The following is a 20,250-nucleotide window of genomic DNA, read 5'->3' on the forward strand; positions in this document are numbered from 1 at the left end:
GTGCCTGAGGTTAAATATTCTGGCCATCATTCCTAAGCACAGGTAAAGGGCATGAAGACGCAAACGAAATTCTGGGGGATTCAGGAGAGGGACAAGGTCTCAATAAATGGATTGCTAAGGGAAGAGACAGGGGAAGCAGGCACAGTGGGGAGAGAAGGAAAACTGATTCAAGTGGCAGTTCAGTGGCCCCAAGGACAGGCCCCAGAACTGCCACACCTCCCTCCTCTGGGCCATTCACTCTGTCCCAATTCAGGTCCCCACTGCAGCAGAAGCCTCCCTAGCAGGGTGCTACGGTTTAAACATGTGTCCCCTCCAAAACGCATGTTGAAACTGAATCCCCAAAGTTGCAGTGTTGAGAGATGGGACCTTAAGAGGCAGCTGGATCATGAGAGTTCTGCCCTCCTGAATGGATTAATCCATTCATGGATTGATAGGTTAATGGATTAATGGGTTATCTCGGGAGTGGGACTGGCGGCTTTATAACAGGAAGAGACACCTGAGCTGGTGCATAAGCTCGCTCAGCCCCTCACCGTGTGGTGCTCTGCACAGCCTCGGGAATTTGTAGAGTCCCCATCAGCAAGAAGGCCCTCACCAGATGCAGCCCCTCAACCACAGACATCTCAGACTCCAGAATTGGAGGAAATAACTTCCTTTTCTTATAAGTTACCCAGTTTCAGGTATTCTGTGGTAAGCAACAGAAAACGGACACAGACTGGCCGGGCACGGTGGCTCACGCCTGTAATCCCAGCACACTGGGAGGCCGAGGCGGGCAGATCACGAGGTCAGGAGACTAAGACCATCCTGGCTAACGCGGTAAAACCCTGTTTCTACTGAAAATACAAAAAAAAAGAAAAAAATTAGCTGGGTGTGGTGGCACATGCCTGTAGTCTCAGCTACTTGGGAGGCTGACGCAGCAGAAGTACCTGAACCCCAGAGGCGGAGGTTGCAGAGAGGCAAGATCACCCCACTGCATCCCAGCCTGGGTGACAGAGCACGAGGAAAGAAAAGAAAGAAAAGAAAAGAAGGAAGAAAGAGGACGAAGACACGAGGCACAAGCAAACCCAGCACTGCGTGCCAGCCTCCAAGCCCCTTCTGGTAATGGCATCATTCTCCTATGGGGCATCCCCTAACCCTCCCCTGATGTTCCAGGGGTGGCACATTATCCAGAGGAGGACAGTCAAAGCATGGAACCTCTAGAACCAACAGATGGCTCAAACCCAGCCACGTGACCCTAACTGGACAGTAAGAGACCTCTCTGACACTCTGGCTGAAGCCACTAGGGAAGGGGTACCTTCCCACTCCCCCACAGGGTTGCTCATATGAGTGGATGGAAACCTGAATCCAAACTGATGGCCCCTTGCCATCTTTTTTTTTTTTTTTTTTTTTTTTTTTTAAATAGAGACGGGGGTTTCACCAAGTTGGTCAGTCAGGTCTTGAACTCCTGACCTCAGGTGATCCACCCACCTCGGCCTCCCAAAGTGCTGGGATTACAGGCGTGAGCCACCGCACCTGGTCCCTCTTGCCAACATGAAAGGAGAGACTGCTTGAGAAACAAGAAAGAAAAGCAGCGCCAGGCAACAGGAGACAAAACCTGGCCCGCACAGCTGAGGCCCCTGGACCAGCCCAGCCTCACTCGACACAATAAATGAGCTTTTCTAGATTGAAGCTAGCTTGAGTTTGGGTACTCTCACGTGCAACACAGCGCTGACTGACATATGCTCTATGGGTTAATGAGAGGCTGCTGGTTGCTACTAGGCCCCACTTCCTGCCCTGGCTACCATTTCGGGTCTGACTGTGGCTTGTTGATGGCACCTGAGAGGCTGGGCTAAGGCCCCATGCCCTCCACTTCGTGCAAACACAACCTCCCTCTCTCACTGTGGGCCCTGGACTCCAGTCTCTCTGCCACCTCCCAGCTCCCACCTTTTCTTTTCTTCCTTTTTTTTTAAATGAGACTAAGTCTCACTCTGTTGAACAGGATGGAGTGCAGTGGCGCGATGTCAGCTCACTGCAACCTCCACTTGCTGGGTTCAAGCAATTCTCCTGCCTCACCTTCCTAAGTAGCTGGGATTCCATAAGCAGGCACCACCTCAGCCAAGTACTTTTGTATTTTGAGTAGAGATGGGGTTTCACCATATTGGCCAGGCTGGTCTCAAACTCCTGGCCTCAAGTGATCCACCTGCCTCAGCCTCCCAAAGTGCTAGGATTACAGGCGTGAACCATCGTGCCTGGCCCCACCGTTTCTAATACACAAATCCTCCACTGGCTCCCACAGCCTACAGATTGGGAAAGTCTCTTTAACACAGCTTACAAAGCCACCATCGCCTGACCCTGATGTCCTCAGGAACCCTCTAATTCAGCCACGTGGACCTGTGAATGTTCTTTGGATACACTGAGATCCTTCTCATCTTCAGGCATTTGCACAAGTCACCTGACACGAACAGTGTTTCCAAATGTTTAGAAGTCTTAGCAAGCCCAGTTTATACCATAAGCTCTCTGAGGATGAGGGTAACCCCTCACGTTCCGTAACCCGCATCCAGTCCACTGAGTTCAAAGCCCCCGCTCCCCGTGGGCATTAAGTAAATACTGAAAGGACCTCACAGACATGGCCTCTTCCCCTCTAATTACCAAGGTCCACAATCCTGCAACCTGTCTAACACCCACACTGGGACAGAAAGAGGCTGAGTTCAATACGCCTTTGTTAGGTACATTAAGGTGGGTGGGTTTTTTTCCTCGTGTTTTAACTGAAAACCAGCCAGATGTGTACATTTCACTAAGAGCCCTAAGAAAACGCCTAGGAAGAAAACTTCTCTCAATGCTGCACATGAACTGAGAGCACTTATCATGCCAACGCTGGGAGAGTTAATTTCCAAATAGCCCCTGGAGATCTTCTAGTACAACCTTCCCATTTTACAGAAGTGGAAACTGAGATTGCAAGAAGTAATCACCGCCCAGCGTCACACAGCTAGGAGGCTGACCTGCCAGCACAAACACCAGCTTCTGTCTTTTCCCACAACATTTATTAATAACTGAATCTTCATTTTTGCTTTTCTTTATTACAACACTCATGACACACTCACTTAAGAATGGAAGCCACAGAGAAGCATGTGTGTTCTGCTCTTTGCACCACCTCTCAGTGGGTCTCTGAAAAATGGGGTCTCTGTGTCTACTGGCAGGATGATTAGAGCCTACCATGCCTTAGGCCTCCTGCGGTTTCTCAGCCTCTCTCCTACCCATAAACACAGCCCACACCAGCAGCACAGACAGCAGCTGCCTGTTGAGCAATGAAAGGCGGTCCCTACTTCCCAAAGCGGACCTAGGCTGTTGTCAAGTTTCCATCTCACTGATGATTTTGAAGGAACTCAAATTAAGTGACAACTCAGACAACCTCTGATTTTGGCAAGCACCTACATCAGCATGTAAGGGGCACTCTGAGTCGCTCCCTCTGCAGGGACCGGGGTGTAGGTAGCAGGCACATGGCCAGAAGGGGCCCTCATCAAGGCAGTAGAGGGCAGCAACCGGAACTCACTCCCACCCCAGCCTCAGGACGTGTTCAGGACCTCGCAGGCCTGATGCCCTTTCTTAGTTCACATCGTTGACTTTCTGAGGCAGTAAGAGGGTCACCTCTCTGACTCGTCCTCAGTTTTAGGACACTTCCCCATCTATGAAGGCACAGGCTGCTTCTCCATCTCTTCTACTAGGCTGTGATCTCCTTGGTGCCCAGCACGGTGTGGGCACCAAGTAGGTGCTCCATAAACACTCAAATATACATATATGTATGTACTGTATATGCATGTTTCATACATACAAACGTGTTTGTAGCATATAGTTGGCAATCAATAAATGCTTGTTTTATGTAGACATAACACATACATATATATGCATGCTTTATATATCTAAAGTTTGTTTTCTCTATAAGACATAATAGGTGTTCAATAAATGGTATATGCATAATTCATCCTGCTGAGCAAATGAATAGGTAAAGAACAATACAGTGTGTGTGTGTGTGTGTGTGTGTGTGTGTATTTTTTTCTTTTTTTCTATTTTATTTATTTATTTATTTATTTAGAGACAGAGTTTTGCTCTTGTTAACCAGGCTGGAGTGCAATGGTGCGATCTCAGCTCACCGCAACCTCCGCCTCCTGGGTTCAAGCAATTCTCCTGCCTCAGCCTCCCAAGTAGCGTGTGTATTTTTTCTTCTCTAAGGATTTTGCTCTGTGAAGCTAGAGTGTAGTGGCAGGATCACGGCTCCGTGCAGCCTTGACTTCTCAGGCTCAAGCAATCCTCCTGCCTCAGCCTCCCAAGTCGCTGGGACTACAGGTACCTGCCACTGCACCTGGATAACTTCCTTTTTATTTTGTGTAGAGATAGGGTCTCACTATGTTGCCCAGGCTTATCTTGAACTCCCAGCCTCAAGCAGACTGCCCACCTCAGCCTCCCAAAGTGCTAGGATTACAGTTATGAGCCACTGTGCCCAGCCAAGACATGGTTTAAAGGTACAACAAGGCTGGGTGCAGTGGCTCACACCTGTCATCCCAGCACTTTGGGAGGTCAAGGTGGGCGGATCTCTTGAGGTCAGGAATTCAAGACTGGCCTGGCCTTCATGGCAAAATCTCATCTCTACTAAAAATATAAAAATTAGCCAAGTGCAGTGGCAGGCATCTGTAATCCTAGCTACTTAGGAGGCTAAGGCAGGAGAATCATTTGAACCTGGGAGGTGGAGGTTGCAGTGAGCCGAGATTGTGCCACCATTTTTTTTTTTTTTTTGTATTTTTAGTAGAGACGGAGTTTCACCATGCAGCCCAGGCTGGTCTCAAACTCCTGACCTCGTGATCCGCCAGCCCTGACCCCACCTTTCTTTATCATGTATGTGTTTATTATTCCTTGCCTCTTTCCAAGAGGCATTTGAGATCGCTTATAACCAAAAAAGGACCCATGAGGATTACAAACAGAAGAAAATATGATAGTGAGAGCCATGACAAAGCAAATGGCCTGGACCTGTGAGCTGGTGACAGCTGCTGTGACTAAGCACAAATTCAGCTCTGAGCTTCCTGGCAGCCAGGGCAGAAAGGAATACATGGCGAGAAGGAAGCGCAACCTTTCCTCTATGGTAACACAGCATTTCCTGGCTGCCTTTAATTTCTACAAAACAAAGGTGGGGCCTACTGTGGATGGGCAAGGCTGGGGTCAGCAGAGTAACCATGGGTGCAAGCACCCTTTCATTTACCTTGTTCATTACAGAAATCAACATCTTCTTCCCTGCCGGGGGAGGTGCCTCACGCCTGTAATCCCAGCACTTTGGGAGGCCAGTTCGGGTGGATCACTTGAGTTTAGGAGTTTGAGACCTGCCTGGCCAACATGGTAAAACCCCTACTCTACTGAATATCCAAAAATTAGCCAGGCGTGGTGGTGTGCACCTGTAATTCCGGTTACTTGGGAGGCCGAGGCAAAGAATCACTTGAACCTGGGAGGCAGAGGTTTCAGAGAGCTGAGATCACACCACTGCACTCCAGCCTGGGTGACAAACCAAGACTTCGTCTCAAAAAAACAAAAAAAGAACTCTGGCTGAACCCAGTGGTTCACGCCTGTAATCCCAGCACTTTGGGAGGCTGAGGCAGCAGATCATTTGAGGTCAGGAGTTCCAGACTTGACTGGACAACACAGGGAAACCCCCTCTCTCTTAAAAATACAAAAATTAGCCAGGTGTGGTGGCAGGCACCTGTAGTGCCAGCTACTCAGGAGGCTGAGGCAGGAGAATCACTGGAACCTAGGAGGTGGAGGTTGCTGTAAGTTGAGATCACACAGCTGCCCTCCAGCCTGGGCAACAGAACGAGACTCTCTCTCAAAAAAAAAAAAAAAAAAAAAAAAAAAAAAAATTAGCCGGACGTGGTAGTTCACAGCTGTAGTCCCAGCTACTCGTGAGGCTGAGGTGGGAGAAGCACTGGAACCCAAGAAGTGGAGGTAACAGTGAGCCAAGATCGCACCACTGCACTCCAGCGTAGGCAACAAAACCAGACCCTGTCTCAAACAAACAAACAAAATGACTCCCTGTGCTGCCACAACACCTCTGCCCTGCCTCCCCCAATTCTCCCACCGTCTGGACACAATCATTCAATTGTGTTTCTCTCTCCACCTCTGGCCTGTAAGCTGCTTACAGTCCAGGATTACTGCTTGGGTATATAGTGTCCCCCGAAATTCATACACTGAAGTCCTGATCCCTAATATCAAAGAATGTAAGCTTATTTGGAATTAGGGTCTTTGCAAATGTCATTAGTTGGCATAGAGGAGTAGGGTGGATAACCACATGAAGACACAGACACACACACAGGGAGAAGGCCACGTGAACATGAAGGCAGAGGGTGACCCATCTATTAGCCAAGGTATGCCAAAGACTGCCCCAAACACCGGAAGCGGGGTGGGGGGGCATGGAATGGACTCTCTCACACATCCCCAAGAGGAAACCAACCCTGCTGACACCTTCCTCTTGGACTGCCTGCCTCCAGAACAGCTCTCAGACACGATGTCTGCTGTTTGAGTCCCAGTTTGTGGAATGTGTTAAGCAGCCCTGGGAAGCTTAATTGTCTCTGTATGCCTGTGCGCAGCACACAGAAGGGGGCTCCACCTCTGTGGAACTGGACCACAGAAGCCTGGGTGTTCAAGGCACGGCGTCGCGCTGGGCGGCTGTCACTTTCCAGAAAGGGAGGCAGGTGCAGAGAGGCACCCAAACTCTCCATCTCACCAGAGCCCACTACAGCCTGGCAGTACATGCTAGTCAAGGCTGTGGAACACCAACAATAGAAATCAGCTCTGACTATTTTATGGAAAAGAGGATTTTGATTAGAAGATACGAGAAGCTACCAGAACCAACAGGCAAAGTGCAGAGCCATGCTCAGACAAAGGACCACAGATCCCATGCAGGGGGAGAATGTGGCCAAGGCCATGCCACAGGACATCGGCTGAAGACACTGCCACTCCCACTGGGCCTCACCTCTAAACATCCTCTTCCTGGCCCTGCATCTGTGCAGTATTCAGCCCAGGGGCAAAGCTGAGGGTGGCAGTGCCCACATGGCCAAGCTGAGGCAGAGCCTGAACAGCTCAGAGGCAGTGAGAAAGAATATCTGGTCCACCTCAGCTTCCATACCAGCAGAGGGGCTCTGCCTCCCTCCAAGACTTACACACTGAGGGCTCCCCCCACCAGGAAGGTAGGTGGGTGCTGAGCATCCCAAAACATAACAAGTACCCATCCTGAGACCCGCCAACCCACCAAGCTTTAGAATTAAGTAAAGGCAGATCCCCAAGTCCCATCGCACCAAGACTGGGTTGTACAGAGTCCTACAGAATGGACTCAGGCTCCCAGGGTGGCGGAAGTGAGGGAGAGGCCTCTGCATGTCTACACAGCCCAGAGCCAAGTGTGAACAAAGGAAGTATTTCTTCATCTCTCACCACAGAGAACAAGTGTGAAGCGGAATTTCAAGCATCTGCTATTGCAAAATATCTAAAGCAGTAGCAAAACGTCATTTCCAGAAACATCCCTCTTCCCCTACCCTAGAAGCCACTCAGCATCAGCTACATTCTGGATAACATTATCTGAAGCTTGTTCATTCATTCATTCATTCATTCATTCATTCAGCAAACTGTCCCAGGACCCAGATTTACCTGGCCTTGTGCTAGACACTGGAGTTACCAAGACGAATGAGTTGTCCTCCCTGACCACAAGGTCAGTAAGCTGGAGGAGGACAACAGAGAAGGTTTCGCTGGGGATGGCAACTGTCATGGAGGGTTAGAGGTTAGTGATGGGAATTTAGCATTTGCTGGGCATCGCGCATTTCTAAACACACACACACACACACACACACACACACACACACATTTCCTCCCCATCAGTTACTTCCCTTGTCAGCCACCAACCCTAGGACCATGGTCCAAAGACCAGGCCTGGATGTGCCAATCCAGATCCTGTAAAGAAGGGCTGCAGGCTACTGGATGGACTAACGATGTCAACATGGTAGATGGCAATCTGCTTCCCTGGGTGGGAGACAAGAGACAGAGGCTGACCCCAACATGCCAGCTGGCTGTGCTCTCGGGCAGACCCTAGCTCTTGGTCAGCAGCTGGTCCTCAGGAAACTGGGAGATGAAGCTTGCTTTACGTGCCCCTACTGTACCCTCCACAGTCATAATACCAGTGCTTACCATTTGCACTGCACCCTCCAGTTTACAAGACACTTTAACAGGCATCCACTTCTTCGTTCATTCATTGAACATCAAGGCACTCTGCTTAAAACTAAGAATCTAAAGAGTAATAAAAACACAGCTGCTACCCGATTGGTTAGCACTTCCTCTGGGAAGCCCTCCTTAACCTCTCAGGCTGGGATCAATGTCCCCCACCCTCACCCCACAGGCCTAGACTTCCCTACATCACAGATCCCTGGATCAGCACTGGCTTTCTATCTAACCTTCCCTGGTTTAGATTCAAAAGGGACTCAACTGCCCCATCCACCCCTGCCTCCCCTGAGCTTTGTGCAGTGCTTATGCTGTGAACACAGTGAAGCAGAATGAATGACCTGAGGAAGGGCCAATGGGAGGACCCAGAACGACAGAGGGGCCATGGGAAAACAGAAGCCAAGTGGGAGAGGGCAGAGGAGACTTAAGGTAAGAATCTGGCGTTATCATTCCCTCTTCATTGGTAGATCAGGACATTTATCTCAGAGAGCTTGGGCACTTGCCCACAATGTTACTGCTAGTCAATCAGCTGGGTCTCTACTCTTACTCTCTTCATAGCAATTTCCAAACCAACTCTACATCTCAGACAGCTTTGAGCCCTCCCTCACCCGCTCCCAGCAGAGTTCCATCTCTTTTCCTGTGGCCAACTTACTATTGGGGCTCTAATGTATTCTGTACCCTCCCCTGGGGATATTTTTTTTTTTTAAGATACACTGAAGATAAAAGCCTGGGATTAAAAGAAAGAAAAGGATTCCTAATGATGAAATGGCAGGTACTCACTCATAAACAAACATTTACTAAGCACCTAGAGTATGTTCTATTGTAAGTGCAGAGACACCAGTGTGAACACAGGCAAAAATCACTGCCTTCTAAGATACGATCATGAATTGGTGTTATGAAAATCTGGCATGCCTTTGGGAAGGAAGGAAGAAAGGGAGGAAGAGGGAGAGAGAGGGGAGGGGAGGGGAGGGAAGAGAAAGGAAGGGAAGGGAAGGGAAGGGAAGACGGGGAACACCAAGTGATCTATTCAAGATGCCACTTAAGCTGACCCAGCAAATATGGTCTATTGGGGGCAAGGAGACACCACACAATTCTTTGCCCCAAGACCACTCTACTATCTGCTGTAGGATCCCCTGTCCTCGTTCACTTTCCTTTCAATTTCCACAGTAGAAGAGAAACAGACAGAATGAGCCTCCTTTTTTGGCCATTGCTGGCTTCCTAATTAAAGTCAACGATTTGTGTTTATTCAGGGCCTATAAACACAGATCCAAAAAAGTGTTTAAGAGAAAACAGATGAAATGTGGGTAAGGACTGGCTAATAAAATCACAGGAAAATGCTGTGCGTTTTCAATCATGACTGTGATTAAACAAAACTTGCAAGAGGAAGCTCTGAGGGCCAAGGCGCATAAATGTGTGCAGGGCCTGAGCTTCCAGGGGAAAATGTAAACCATAACTTCCTGCAGAATTAATTGGTCCCTGGTGGGAGATACGTGCTAAGTTCCTCTGGACAGAGCCAGAGAATCTTGATGCAGCTAATGTGGGTTCCCCTCCCCCTCCTGCCACTAGGTTGTCACACAGCCCGTCCAGACTGCAATTAAAAATCCTGTGGATTTACAGGTTCCTTGGGGACGGCCTTTGGAGGAAGAACGTGTGCTCCAATTACAAGAGGCACCTAAAGAAGCTCAGAAACAGAGGCTGCCCCTTCCAGAGCATAACAGTCAGCTCATCTCAGGACCTCAGTGTCCACATCTGGCCGCTGCACCAGATACTGGCCAAGGTCCCTCCCGATAACAGCTTCTCACACACTAGGTCCTTCCCAGCTGGTACCTGGGTGCAGAGGAGTGCCAGGCTCTGAAATGTATGAGGGTCTGGTCTGAATTTGAACATCCGTGGCAGACGTTGAAGAACCCTACGGATTCCACAAGGAAGTGGATGACTTTGCAGAGATCAAAGAAAGCAAAGGAGGGGTGACAGCCAGGGCTGGCCTTAATGAAACCCTAATGAACAAGTTTCCGCAATTAAGGACAACAATGGGAGAGGAACCAGTGGGGACCAGAAAATAATCAATGCCTTTGATTAAGCATTGCTGATGAAATTTCCCATTGGTGCTTTAATCTGGCTCCCCGGGGGGTTGTTGGCTTTGCAGTATCTTCAAGGAAAATCATCTCTTTTTTGAGACAGAGTCTTGCTCTGTCATCCAGGTTGGAGTGCAGTGGCATGATCTCAGCTCACTGCAACCTCTGCCTCCCAGGTTCAAGTAATTCTCGTGCCTCAGCCTCCCAAGTAGTTGGGATTACAGGCACTCGCCAGCACCTGCCACCACACCTGGCTAATATCTGAATTTTTAGTAGAGACAGCTATTGACCAGGCTGGTCTCGAACGCCTGGCCTCAAGTGATCCACCCACCTCAGCCTCCCATAAGTGCTAGGGTTACAGGCATGAGCCACTGTGCCCGATCAGGAAATCATCATGAATGTACATTATTCTCCAAGTCACTAAACAGAGAGCTTGGTCCTTCTGCTACTCCCCACCCCCACCCCTGCCCACCGCAGTTGACCATCTAAGTCTTCAGTGTCAGATGATGGCAACCTCAAGACGCTCAGTGGGTCCGCGCATGGCTCTTTTCTGTACAAGACCATCTTCCTCACCAGCTTTCGCACTCGGCAGGTCCAACTCCCTCATTAGAGTCTCAGCATACCAACAGCTTTCTGCACTTGGTGCTGAAGCCAGCCTCCTCGGGCTGGGACCCATCTCTCACAACGCTGAAGCCTCAATAAACATCAAAGCACTCTTTGGGAACTGGCTTGGTTTCAATACAAGAGTGGAGTCCATCCCAAGCTGACTCCAAGCCAACCTGGATTCTGAGCCACTCTCAGTATGAATGGTCAAGAGCAAAACAAACTGTTGCCAGACTGCTCCAAAGCTGAGCTGTCCCCAGCGTTCACACCTATAGTTTCCTGAATGCTGTTCTGCCTGCCTGCATTAGCACCTGCTGTTCCCTGTCTGAAATGCTGTTCCCAGCGTTGGCCTTCAAAACTCAGTTTAAACTGTCGCCTTCTCTATAAAGCCTCTCCCATCCCCTCTAGGCAGTCTGTTTGGTTCAGTAGTTCCTGAGGGTGTGAGTCCAGCGAGGCCCTGTGCTTCAGTAGAAGTGCAGAGAGGAGAAACGTGTATTTGGCCATACCTTCCCAGGCTAGAGTTTCCAAATAACCCCTTAATTGAAAATCTATTTAAAAATTTTTACTATACGATACTTAAGATGTACAAAAAATGGGCCAGGTACAGTGGCTTGCACCTGTAATCCCAGCACTTTGGGAAGCCAAGGCGGGCAGATCACTTGAGGTCAGGAGTTTGAGACCAGCCTGGCCAACATGGTGAAACTCAGTCTCTACTAAGAATACAAAAATTAGCCAGGCCTGGTGGAGCATACCTGTTGTCCCAGCTATTCAGGAGGCTGAGGCACGAGAATTACTTGAACCTGGGAGGTGGAGGTTACAATGAGCCAAAATCATGCCACTGCACTCCAGCGTGGGCAACAGAGTGAGACTCCATCTCATAAAAAAAAAAAAAAATGTATAGGCTGGACACAGTGGCTCACACCTGTAAACCCAGCACTTTGGAAGGCTGAGGGAGGCTGATCATGAGGTCAGGAGATCAAGACCATCCTGACTAACACAGTAAAACTCAATCTCTACTAAAAATACAAAAAATTAGTCAAGTGTGGTGGCACGTGCCTGTATTCCCAGCTACTCAGGAGGCTGAAGCAGGAGAATCACTTGAACCTGGGAGGCAGAGTTGTAGTGAGACAAGATTGTGCCACTGCACTCCAGCGTGGTAACGGAGCGAGACTCCGTCTCATAAAAAAAAAATGTATAAGGAGTAATAGAATAATAAAACCACTTCTTGTACCCACCACCAACATGTATTCATTTTATGTAATAAAATACATCAAACACAAAGTCTCCTGGGTACCCCAGTCACATCCCCCTCTCCAATCCCCATTGGGAAGCACCATCCTGAATTTGGTGTTTACCAATTCCCTGTATTTCTTTATACTTTTACTACATATGATTGCACTCCCTAATTAATGTACAGCATTATTTTGCATGTTTTAAAATTTTCATAATTGAAACACACTGCCTATTAATACAACAGTCTGTTTCTATGTCCATCTCCTCCCACAGTCTTGAACCCTCTGAGGACAGTGCCGGCATCCTGTTAATCCTCTACATACAGGAACCTAACCCAAACCCTCACACAGAGTTCGTGCTTCATGCATGCTTCCTGGAACTGGAAGAAACAAAACCCCGAGAGCAAAGTCCTCACCCACTAGACCCAAAAAGGAAGGGAGAGAGGGAAGCAGGAGCATCTCGGTGGAGGCTGAAGGTGCCCAGGACCCAAGCACGACCCCACCCAAGGCTGGTAGAAGGCCATGCGGTGTTTATTGTGGGAAGCAGGCTCACAGTGCTGCACCCAGCACACACAGGTTTGATAAAACCGTTTCTACAGATAAGAAAACAGAGGCTAGAACAGCTAAGTGTGGCTGCTCCAGAGGAAACCCAGCCAGGGCCTGTCTAACAGAGAGCGACGGAGGCCTCACTCATCAGGACCAGAGTCTTCTTTTGTTCAGCTCTGGCCCATCCTGACTTTCAAACACCAAATACACCCCCATGTGCCTTCTAGGATTTCTGGAGGCAACCCAGGAAGTGTCGTACAAGTGGGAAAACACTTAAATACATGACGGGTGAGGCAGGGGAAGAGAACACAGTTTATGTGGCCACCATAAGAATGGGCTAGTTTTTGGCAGTACAGAACACCAGCCTTCCGATTAAAGGGAGAGTGTCCCTCGTCATGGCTCTTCTCATGAATTAACCTGTGTCCCTTGACCTGTGAATCCTCTGTCAGCTTAAAATGTATCCATGCCCAAGTGTGGTGCCTCATGCCTGTAATCCCAGCACTTTGGAAGGCCGAGGCAGGTGGATCACGAGGTCAGGCATTTGAGACCAGCCTGGCAAATGTGGTGAAGCCCTGTCTCTTCTAAAACTACAGGCCAGGCGCAGTGGCTCACGTCGGTAATCCCAGCACTCTGGGAGGCCAAGGAGGGTGGATCACGAGGTCAAGAGATGGAGACCACCCTGGCCAACACAGTGAAACCCCGTCTCTACTAAAAATACAAAAATTAGCTGGGCGTGGTGGCATGTGCCTGTAATCCCAGCTACTTGGGAGGCAGAGGCAGAATTGCTTGAACCCGGGAGGCAGAGGTTGCAGTGAGCCAAGATCACACCACTGCACTCCAACCTGCGTGATAGAGTGAGACTCTGTCTCAAAAAACAAAACAAAACAAAAATTAGCCAGGTATGATGGCACACATCTGTAATTCCAGCTAGTTGGGGGCCGAGGCAGGAGAATCGCTTGAACCCAGGAGGCAGAGGTTGCAGTGAGCTGAGATCACGCCACTGCACTCCAACCTGGGTAACAGAGCGAGACTCCGTCTCAAACAACAATAACAACAAAAAATGTATCTGCAAGGTCACCAAGTAAAGTTTAACAAGAGCCAGGGCTAAAGAAATAAGTCCTGGCAGAGTGTGGTGGCTCACGCCTGTAATCCCAGCACTTTGGGAGGCCGAGGAGGGCAGATCACAAGGTCAAGAGATCGAGACCATCCTGGCCAACATGGTGAAACCCAGTTTCTACTAAAAAGTACAAAAATTAGCTGGGCATGGTGGCACACACCTGTAATTCCAGCTACTTGGGAAGCTGAGGCAGGAGAATCGCTCAAACCCAGGATGGGGAGGTTGCAGTGAGCCAAGACTGTGCCACTGCACTCCAGCCTGGTGACAGAGCAAGACTTCATTTCAAAAAAAACACAAAAAACAAATACAAAAAAACACACAAAGAAGTCCCAACTCTGGCCCTGACCAGCTGTGCAGCCTTGGACAAATCACTCAACCTCTCTGGGCTTCTATTTTCTAAAAGAAAAGTATACACTCTACAAACACCCTTGGAGCAAGGCCTACTGCAAGCCTAGCCTGTGGATCTAAACCAGAAAACGACCCCATCCTGGGCCCAGCTGTGTTTAGTGGAGCAAGGTCAAAGTTTAAATGCCAAATATTCTATAGGTAATAAGGTGCTCTTATTGTACTTGATTTTCTATCATATAAACCCCTTTCTGATTGTTTTCTTCTCCTTCTCTTCTTTTTTTTGAAAATTCAAGACATGGTGCTTGATCAATGCTAAGTAGAACAGAGAGCCAGGAAGCTCATCTTTAATTCAGCGCTGACAATCCTCAGCTCAGCTCAAACTTGGCAAAACGCATTCTTCCCTCACATCTATTCATAGTTGTCTGTTCCTAGAGTTAACACTCAATTATTCACCCTAACAGAGGAATTGTCCCATGCTCTGAGAATAACATGGGGGGTGGGAGGCAGGAGGGGCAGAGGAGCAGGGAGAGACTAGCAGAGACCCCAGCTGCCACAGCAGGCAGCCACACTCCTTCGAGAGAGCTGCAAGGTGACAGCGCCCTCCAGGTACGGCCAGTGGGGAGGAGCTGACCTTAGTCACCAGAGCCTGCAACTTGACACACGCTGAACCGCATCCTCACCAGGCCCAACTTGGGATCCCTGTGCACAGGGAAGGGAAGGAAGGCTTAGACAAGTGACATGACCCACCAGCAACACAGAGGAGTACATGGCAGGGCTGGTGAGACAGTGCCGAGGCGCGGCCCATGTGTACCAAGCACCACTCAAGTAGTAGATGCAATTGACACCCTCAGGTGATGAAAACTTTGGAGCTGCCACAAGCCTCAACTCCTCCCAGGACTAAACGTTTTACTGGAATTGCTTCCTGCCTGGTGGGCCTCCCTTGAAGACAGGCTGAGTTGAAGGGAATCTCCCACAAGGTTTTGTGCTTTTGTATTTTTAATATGTTGGAGACAGGGTCTCACTCTGTTGCCCAGGGAACAGTGCAGTGGCACGATCATGGCTCCCTGAAGCCTCAGCCTCCCATCTCATGCAATCCTCCCACTTCAGCCTCCCAAATAACTGGGACTACAGGTGAGTGTCACCAGGCCAAGATATTTTTTTTTTTTTTTTTTTTTTTTTTTTTTTTGAGATGGAGTTTCGCTCGTTACCCAGGCTGGAGTGCAATGGCGCGATCTCGGCTCACCACAACCTCCGCCTCCTGGGTTCAGGCAATTCTCCTGTCTCAGCCTCCTGAGTAGTGGGGATTACAGGCACGCGCCACCATGCCCCCCCAATTTTTTGTATTTTTACTAGAGACGGGGTTTCACCATGTTGACCAGGATGGTCTCGATCTCTTGACCTCGTGATCCACTCACCTTGGCCTCCCAAAGTGCTGGGATTACAGGCTTGAGCCACCGCGCCCGGCCTCAAGATATATTTTTTTAATTTTTTGTAGAGATGGGGGTCTCCCGATGTTGCCCAGGGTGTTCTGGAACTCTTGGGCTCAAGCAATCCTCCCGCCTCTGCCTCCCAAAGTGTTGGGATTACAGGTATCAGCCACTGCACCCAGCCTCTCACAAGGTTTTGATGAGGATTAAATGAGATGATGCACACCCAGCAGAAACCTCTACTCTTACTGCATCCCCCTTGTATTTTAGTCCTTCGTTTTCTTCCTCTGACCCTTGAAACTATAAGGACAAGGAGCCTGCATGACTCAGCATGACTCAGCTTGGTGAGCCCAGGGCCCCACTCAGCAAGTAGCTGGGTTCATTCTTCACTCCTTCAGCCACGGCAGCTGACTGACTTATCGCTTCCTCTCGAAGGTGCTGAGGAGCAGAAAGCACAGATGTGAGGACAAAAGAAAGGTGGGGTAAGGGACAGAGATGGGGAAGACCATGGGCAAACCTAGGGATTTTCTGGACATTCAATAAATACCTACTTGAGATGCTAAGACATGTCCCCCTTTTGCATCTAATCACAGAAATACTCATATACACACATCAAAGTGGTAAATTCAAGGCCTGAAACGAATATTTTTAAAGATGACAATTTAAGCCTGGCGCAGCAACTCACATCTGTAATCCCGGCACTTTGGGAGGCTGAGGCAAGCAGATCACTTGGTCAGCCTGGCCAACATGGTGAAACTACATTTTTGTATTTTTAGTCTCTACTAAAAATACAAAAATTAGCCAAACATGATGGGCCACACCTGCAGTCTCAGCTACCGAGAGGCAGAGGCACAAGGATCACTTAAACCCAGGAGGTGGAGGTTGAAGTGAGCCAAGACTGTACCACTGCACTCCAGCCTGGGTGACAGAGCAAGACTCTGTCTCAAAATAAAATAAAATCATTAATAAATACGTCAGTTTAAATTATCAGCCAGGCACAGTGGAGAGAGCCTGTAGTCCCAGCTGTTTGGGAGGCCAAGGTGGGAGGATCCCTGGAGCTCAGGAGTTAAGAGGCTGCAGTGAGCCATGATTGCATCACTGCACTTGAGCCTGGACAACAGAGCAAGACCCTGTCTCTAAAAGAAAAAAATAATATAATAATAATTTAAAATTTCAATTGTTGGCCAGGTGCGGTGGCTCAAGCCTGTAATCCCAGCACTTTGGGAGGCCGAGGCAGGTGGATCACGAGGTCAAGAGATTGAGACCATCCTGGTCAACATAGTGAAACCCTGTCTCTACTAAAAATACAAAAAATTAGCTGGGCATGGTGGCATGTGCCTGTAATCCCAGCTGCTCAGGAGGCTGAGGCAGGAAAATTGCTTGAACCCAGGAGGCGGAGGTTGCGGTGAGCTGAGATCGCGCCATTGCACTCCAGCCTGGGTAAAAAGAACGAAACTCCATCTCGAAAAAAAAAATTCAATTGTCCACCCAAAGTAGAAAATTAACTCATATACTCATTCATCAAACATATGTCTGGTACCTACCTACTAGGTACTTTCTATATTTGGTACCTCCCTTTAAAAAATGGCTGAGGAGCATTGAATCCAAGCCCTTCCAAAACACAGGCAAAGATGATAGTGAGCTGCATCACAGACATAGGGCTCAAAAGAAAACGGCATTTTAGACACTACAAGAGTCTGTCTGGAAATTTGCAATTGCATAAATGGTTATAGCTCAGCTACCCGCTGGGGTGCCTTTGTCTGTCTGCTCCGTATGGGTTTCTCAGAGGCAGATGTATCCTTCTCTTCTGCCCCTGCCTCCCACCACAAAGCACAGGAAGAGGGTTCTGAAAAGCGGTCCCTCTCCCCAAGAGAGGTCGCGCACACCCGCTGCACCTCACTCCCTGGATGTGCTGGAGGCAGGAGCAGAGAGATTACTCAGGTGCTTGGAGACATAAGGTCACTCATCTTCCATTGAGAACACACCGAACACAGCTCCTGAACCAACGTTCATTTTGCCTTGGAAATAACATAAAGTCCCCAAACAGAAAACACAGGGCAATTGTTCATCAGTGGCTCTCATTCATCTTACCTTTCCCTGAAAATAACTCCTTTTTTTTTTTTTTTTGGAAACAGAGTTTCACTCTGTTGCCCAGGCTGGAGTGCAATGGCACAATCTTGGCTCATTGCAACTTTCACCTCCAGGTTCAGGCAATTCTCCCGCCTCAGCCTCCCGAGTAGCTGGGATGGCAGGCGTGCACCACTACCCCCAGCCACACCTTCGATTAACTGAGCCAAATTCAGCTGTGCTCAAAGGACCAAATGCTTTCCTTTTTCCATTTCAAAAACTTTAAATAATGTAAAGGTGTACTTTGCCTATTGTATTTATTTGTATTTGTTTCTTTTCTTTCTTTCTTTCTTTTTTTTTTTTTTTGAGACCAAATCTCTCTCTGTTGCCAGGCTGGAGTACAGTGGCACGATCTCAACTTACTACAACCTCCACCTCCTGGGTTCAAGCGATTCTCCTGACTCAGCCTCCCGAGTAGTTGGGACTATAGGCGTACACCACCATGCCCAGCTAATTTTTGTATTTTTAGAAGAGACAGGGTTTCACCGTGTTGGCCAGGATGGTCTCGATCTCTTCACCTCATGATTCGCCCACCTCAGCCTCCCAAAGTGCTGGGATTACAGGTGTGAGCCACTGTTCCTGGCCTGTATTTGTTTCTGTGGGTTTTGTTTGTTTGTTTTGCTTTGTTTTTAGCATGGTGAAAATGGAAAGCCTGCTGGACAAATTCTAAAAGAGCTATAGCACTCTGTTTCTTATTTTTGTATATTGCGTATTGTACTTTATCGAATATTGTCTACTGCTCTTCTGCTTATGCGCTGACTCACTGACGTCCCTGTCCATTGGCCTCTCAAAGTGCTGGGATTACAGGTGTGAGCCATTGAGCCCGGCCTCTTCTGCAGTATTTCTTTAATCTGCTCGTACCTGGGTGTGCTTAAGCTTCCTGGGTGGAAAGGTCCAGATATATATAAAATACACATATATACACACACCACACGTGTATATATGTGTATGTATACATATATGTGTGTGTATATATGTATATATGAGTATAAATTTTTATTGAGATGAGAGTCTTGCTAGGTTGCTCAAGCTGGACTCAATCTCCTGGGTTCAAGTGATCCTCCCACTTCAGTCTTCCAAGTAGATGAGTCTGTCTGTTAGGAAAAGCAGAAAACCAGTCCGGCTCGGATCAGAACAGGAAAACGGGACCCAGGCTGGTGGGTTCCAGAGCAGGGCCTTGTGGCTTCACAAGCCGCCACCCAGGGACAGGCTATCTGGTCAAGAGAACTCACCCCTCACTGCTGGGTCCCATAGCAGGCTTTCACGTGCCTGATCTGCTCCCTCCTTCTCTAAATGAGGAGTGACCTAGGTGACTGCCATGCTCCTGTGTGATAATGAGCAACACACGTCACCTCGCTGAACCTCAGTTGCCTCTGAACAGCCTTCCATCTTGGACTGGAATCAGAGCCCCACAGGCGAGATTCTAACAAGAGGTTACACATTGTGAGATACTGACCTCAGCATCTAGGGTGATGGGGCCCACGGGTGGGTCACCTCTAGCTGGGAGATGCTTCCTTTTCAAAGCTCCATCCCCTGATCTGTGCCTTAAAGATTAAAAGCTGGGGTCCGGTGTGGTGGCTCACACCCATAATCCCAGCACTTTGGGAGGCCAAGGCAGGAGGATCACTTGAGCTCAAGAGTTCAAGGTCACATATAGAAAATGGGTGGGGAAATGCTGAAAGCAGACATGTAAATCCTACGTGCACCTTATTTTCTCAAGTCTACATGGACCAGTCTCCAAACATTGAAATTTTCCTTTCAAATTCAATCCCCCCCAGTGTAAGGTCTCAGGACCTTTCTTTCCCCAAGATCTTTTTCTCATGGGGAGTACATGTAAGCAGACCATGCAAAGTGCTACAGATCCCAACACCAAATGCATCAAGAGGTAGATTATTAGTCTGAGTCATTTCACACTAACTTTACCAAAACCTCACTGCTCAAATTAGCTCAAGGAATCTGCTTACAATCACAATTATAAATTCTGAGCTTCCTTGGCTGACGAGTTTGCTGTAGGTGGTTCTTGGCCCTGAGGGCTGCTGAGATGCCCATCGTTATGAGATGCCCATCGTTATAAGATGCCCACTGAGAAAACCCCTGCCCTCTCCTAGCAGGGCACACAGGAGCAGCATCTGCTCTTGGCTAGACAACTCCATTCACAGACTTTTCCAGTTACATTTGAGGTTTACCCAAATGAGGTAGTAAAAGCAGGAGGTGGGCACTGAAGCTCACCTGGTACGTTTGAATTCCAGCTTTGCTTTTTATTAGCCTTCATGTTTTCTCAGTTTCCTCATCTGTAAAATGGAAATATTATCACCTGCCACACAGAGTTACCATGGAAGCAAGAAATAACATATGCAAAGTACATGACATGGCCGGGCACGGTGGCTCATCTGCAATCCTAGCACTTTGGGAGGCCAAAGCAAGTGGATCACCTGAGGTCAGGAGTTCGAGATTGTCCTGGCCAACATGGTGATACCCTGCCTCTCCTAAAAATACAAAATTAGCTGGGCATGGTGGCGCGTGCCTATAATCCCAGCTACTTGGGAGGCTGAGGCAGA

The 20,250-nt window shown here is 48.6% G+C and overlaps 1 protein-coding gene and 1 pseudogene across 17 annotated transcripts in view; both read right to left on the reverse strand.

Moving 5' to 3' along the window:
* Positions 1-20,250, reverse strand: part of CYRIB (CYFIP related Rac1 interactor B) — a 169,092-nt gene that overhangs the window by 139,072 nt on the left and 9,770 nt on the right. The window lies entirely within an intron of this gene.
* On the reverse strand, positions 18,335-18,378 carry LOC120362423 (U7 small nuclear RNA; annotated as a pseudogene).

Source organism: Saimiri boliviensis, chromosome 15 (genome assembly GCF_048565385.1).
Source record: "Saimiri boliviensis isolate mSaiBol1 chromosome 15, mSaiBol1.pri, whole genome shotgun sequence".
Classification (NCBI taxonomy): Eukaryota; Metazoa; Chordata; class Mammalia; order Primates; family Cebidae; genus Saimiri; species Saimiri boliviensis.